The sequence below is a fragment of the Capra hircus genome, chromosome 25, assembly GCF_001704415.2.
Source record: "Capra hircus breed San Clemente chromosome 25, ASM170441v1, whole genome shotgun sequence".
NCBI lineage: Eukaryota > Metazoa > Chordata > Mammalia > Artiodactyla > Bovidae > Capra > Capra hircus.
The window spans coordinates 25,975,457-25,980,783 of NC_030832.1; positions in this window are offsets into that span (position 1 = coordinate 25,975,457).

Below are 5,327 nucleotides of genomic sequence, written 5' to 3' on the forward strand. Positions count from 1 at the left end.
AGGTGCAGTGAGGGTGGCGGGAAGCTGGGGTTTCGGTCAATCTCAGCTCCTGACTCCCTGCTGCACTCTACAGTCCAGCCATCCCCTTACTTCCCCACTCTTGGGTGAGCCGCCCCACTCTGCTTGCTAGTAGGTCCCAGAGACTCCAGCCCCTCTCCCGTTTCTCCTCTTTGTCACCATCATCCCAGTGCCATCACAGTCCATTGTCCTTCCAAAGATGGATGGCCAGGTAAGGGGATTGCCCATTAGAGGGGACTTGGGGTTTTGAGTCATCCTTATGCTCTGCTGGTTTACCAGATGGCTGAGGGAGGGAGTGCCAGGGAGGTCAGGGTTCAGTGGGCGGCCGGGATGGGGCTTTGTGGGAGGCGGTAGGGTCTCAGTCTGGGCAGAGTCAAGCTTTCAGTCTGTAGTCAGGGTCAGGGTGGGATGAGATCAGGTTCATTCAGGGCCAAGCTCAGACTTTAGCCAGGATCAGATCTAGGATTAGCACTCAGGGCTTGGTCTAGAGCCAGACTCGAAACTTCATCTGAGGTCAACGCCCTGGCTCTGCCTGTGTTTGGGGTCAGAGCTATCAATGATGTGGGGCCCCTGTGTGGAACCAGTTAAGGTTGGGCTCAGAGCTCAGACCAGACCGGGCACAAACTTCAGTCTGCGGCCAACATCCCAACCGCTTGGGTGACTCAGGTCAGGGCTCAGGCTTGGGCCGAGTTAAGAGCTCAGTGGATGAGCAGAGTCAGGGCTCAGCCCATGCCCAGGTTGGGGTTCTGTGAGGTCAGGATCAGGGCTCGGCCAGGTCCCCACATTGCTCTGGTGTTTCTGCTCTGTAGATGGCTGTCAGGGCTGGTTACAGATCTCCCTTCCAGCGCTGCCCTGCCCTCAGGCCCACCCTGGATTTCCCATCTTCAAGGAGAAGATGGGGTTTCTTGGTCTTCCCCCAAGCCCACTGCTGCCACTTTCCTTTTAGGACCCATGGGGTTTCCCTGCTGAGCCCTGGGGGTGTTACAGAAACCAAAGGGGCTTCCCCTTCCTATACCCTGCCTCCCCAGCTGTGCCCATGCGCAGGGCCACCAGGGACCAACTCCCAGGGAAGTATCAGCACTGGCCAAGGAACCATGCAGAAGGGCACTGGAGAAGGAAAAGGAAGAGCGGCTGGCACCTGCCTATCCCGGACCAGTTTCCTTTGCAGCGCCCCCCAGTGGTGGCAGCCCTTTCCCCCACATCCCAGGCAACTGATACTCCTCCCTGTCAGGTCCCATCCATCCTGAGACTGATGCTGACAAGGCCCTGGCTGGTCTTCCTCACATCCCCGAGCCCTGCTGTTGTCCTGGAGGCATGGACACTCTGCCCCTTCCCCGACCACAGCCACTCCTGACTCTTTGCCATCACCCAGAGCCGCTTTACCTTTCAAACCTCGAACCCCACCTTCCACTCTCTGACCACAACCTCCTGACCTTCCCAGCCGTCTCAGTGTTCCCTGGAACCTCCCGGCCTTTGCTGCTTCTCGACTCCTCCAGCCTCACATCTCCCTCCAGCCCTCGTCTTGCTCCACCAATTGCTTCTTTGCCTTTGCACAGGCGGGTCTCTCAGCCTAGAATGCCCTCACTGCCTTCTCTGGAGTTCCCTTTCCCCAGCCTTTTCTGTACCCAGACCCCTCAGCATGGGCTTTCTTCCCTGAATGGCTCATCCCTTCCTGCCATGAATCTTGCCTCCAGCGGACATCTCACATTTTTTTGTCTTGCCCACTCTATCCACACTCATACCTCTCTAGTCATACTGGCCTCCTCCTGGCTCTTAGAACATCCTGCCTCAGGACCTTTGCACTTGCTGTTCTGCTTCATGTGTGCAAAGCTCACTCTCTCCTTACTACTGTGCACAAATGTCTCCTTCACAAATAAGATCTTCACTGACTACCCTGAGAAAAGGTGACCCTGCCCCTGGAACTCTCTGTTCCCTTCCCTGTACTATTTTTCTGCATAGCACTTTAGATATCAAGTGTTTTTAGATATTGAACATTTTCTCTCTCTCTCTTTTTTTTGTTCTGTCTCTAGGCACTAGAATATGGGTTCCACAAGGATGGGAATTTTTGCCTGTTTTATGCACTGATGCATCCTCAGTAGCTAACAAGAGCATGTTCTCAATAAATCATTGAACCAATCTGTCTTCTCCCAACAAGTGTCTAATCCAGGTTTTGCTTATGGCTGGTGAGCTGTAAACTGCCAAGATGAAACAGAAAGTTTGGGACCAGCAAAGCCCTGAGGTCTCACAACCAGCTTTCTCCCAGTCTGACCAAGGTTTCAGCCAGGTGCTGAGTGGGTAAGGAAGCACCCGGGCTGCTGAGCACTGGCCCTAGGAGAAATCTTAGTAGATTCTTGGCAAAAAGCCAGAGGGCCAGTGAAGGCTGTGCCAGCCTCTGCCCACATCCTTGAAGGATGGGCCTGAGTCTACCACCTGGGCCTCAGCTTCCACAGGTAGATCTTGGCTGGTGGGTTGAGGCTTGGGCTGGGGCCAGCAGGAAATGGAAGGGATGTGGTGAGGGGTAACAACTGCTGGAAAGAGCTCTAGACTCTGGTGTGCAGTGAACCCTCCTGGTGACCTCAGGTGAGTCACTAGCCTGCTCTGGACCTCAGTTTCCTCACTGAAGAGTGATAACAATTTTCAAATGCTGCCATGATGATTACATAGAGAAATTAAAACCCAGATGATTAAAAAACAGAGAGAGAGAAAGGAACCATCTGCCAATTTTTCTGATTATTTTCCAAGCCCTGTTACAGCTCTGACCATGTGGGGCACTCCATGGGGTTGCATGGGAATCCTGAGTTCAGGAAGCAGAAGTTAGAAGCCTCAGATGTGACATCAGGACAGAATCAGGGCGGGGAAATCTTGTTCAAGGTTACAGAGCAGATCAGTGGCAGAATGAAGACTGGAACTCAATTCCCTCGTTTTCAGCCTGGGCTGGCCAGGGGAATCCCTGGGCCCCATGATGTCAGCTTCGAGGTTTGGAACTAACCCCCTGGTGAAACCAAGATGGCCTTCAGTGAAGGCAGGAAGACTGAGGGGGGAGGTAAGGCCAAGTTGGAGCTGGGGTCACACTGCCAACTCCAAAACGCAAGTGATAAGACCCAGAGGCTAGGCACAGCACCCATCAGCCCTAGCAAGATGAGAGGTGAATAAAGTCCTACATCCCAGCCCTGATCATTGCACTCCTTGTACGCATGCGCCTTACTCCTCGCCACATCTATGGTTTCTTCTGCAGTGTCTCGGGAGTAAAAGAACTTGCCTGCCAATGCAGGAGACGCAGGGGATGTGGGTTTGATCCGTGGGTCGGGAAGATCCCCTGGAGGATGAAATGGCAACCCATTCCAGTATTCTTGCCAGGATAATCCCATAGACAGAGGAGCCTGGCGGGTTACAGTCCTTGGAGTTGCAAAGAGCTGGATACAACTGGAGTCCCAGCGTCCTGCCCTGTGCTCAAGGCAGCAGTGAGGCAGCTTGGGTGCCACGCCCCCCCCCCGACCTTGGGGGTGGGGCAGGGGAAGTCTAGCAAGAAAAAAAGGCTTCTCACCCTCAGTCCCTCCTTTTTTTCTCCCATAGCGGGTCACTCTCTAGGTCACAGCAGGCACATGGGGAGAGCTGAGAGAAAGGGGGTGCAGGGGCCACCTTGCCATCCGCAAGGCGTTCATCGCTGGACATTCTATGAAAATGACATATGAATACAGGGGCAGGAAGATTGCACTTCACGGAATGTGAGGAGGTGGGAAAGCCAGCTCTGTTGAGTGCCAGGAAGGAAGAGTTTGAAGCCCAAGAGTCAGGGCTGCAGAGAAAAAACACCAGCCTGGGGGTGAAAAGTCCCAACGCAAGTCCCTGCTCCTCTCTGCCCAAACATGCTGGGCTTCAGTTTCCCCATCGGGAACACGAGGCCCACCATCCCAGCCCTGCCTACCTCTCAGCCCAAATGAGAAGGCAAAATTAGGAAGGCAGAGGGTTTCAAGCCTCAGGACTCCACTGGGGAGTCAGACAGACCTTTTGCAGCTCCAAGAGTTTCCAGGGTGACCTTGGACCAAGGCAGGAAACCTCCCTGTGCTTGGTTCCTTTACCAAGTGGGGACGCTACTCCTGCCAGCCAGCTGTGACAGCAGTGACGATTATAGACATAAATGCCTGGCACTGCCGCTGAGCAGCTGTGTTGTCTTAAGCAAGTTAGGTAACCTCTCTGTGCCTAGGTTCATCATCTCTAATGTGAGGAAAGGGGACTTCGCTGGTGGTCCAGTGGTTAAGAATCTGCCTTCCAATGCAGGGGACGTCGGTTCAATTCCTGCTCAGGAAACTGAGATCCCACATGTCTCGGGGCAACTAGAGAAGCACGAACTCCACTGCTACTGAGCCACAAGCTCTAGAGCCTCTGCCCCCCAGGAGAAGCCCGCCCACTGCCGGGAGAAGCCCTTGTGCAGCAGCAGGAGAAGGCCATGTGGCAACTCGAAATAGCCCGCACCACAGCAAAGACCCAGCGCAGCCCAGAGGAAAACAAAATGAGGAAAATAATCCAAAGTCATAAGACTATTTAGAGGATTCAATGAGCTATTGTTTGCAAAGTGCTTAGAAGGGGGATTGGCACATAGTAAAGCTGTAAATTTTAGCTCTTTGTAGTTGGAGAAGGAAATGGCAACCCACTCCAGTGTTCTTGCCTGGAGAATCCCAGGGACAGGGGAGCCTGGTGGGCTGCCGTCTATGGGGTCGCACAGAGTCGGACACGATTGAAGTGACTTAGCAGCAGCAGCAGCAGTAGTATAAGGCCTGCTCCACAAGCTCTTAGGAAACGCTGCTGCTGCTGCTAAGTCACTCAGTCATGTCTGACTCTGTGCGACCCCAACGCTAGATGTCATTAATAAATACTCTGAGATGGGTATTATCAATGGGCAAAGAAAGGCTAAAGAGTTGCATGAAAAGAGTGAGGAAGAGGGCTCCCCTGGTGGCTCAGTGGTTAAGGAATTCACCTGCCAGTGCAGGAGACGTAGGTTCGATCCTTGGTCTGGGAAAATCCCACATGTCTTGGAGCAGCTGAACCTGTGCACCGCAACGGCTGAGCCTGTACTCCAGAGCCTGGGAACCGCAACTGTTGAGCCCATGTGCCGCAACTACTGAAGCCCAGGCACCTAGAGTCCATGCTCCACAACTAGAGAAGCCACCACAACCAGAAGCCTGCACACCGCAACCAAGAGCAGTCCCTGCTCGCTGCAACTAGAGAAAAGCCTGTACAGTGATGGAGATCCAGCACACAGCCAAAAACAAATAAATAAAATAAAATATATAAAAAATGGAGAGCGAGTGAGG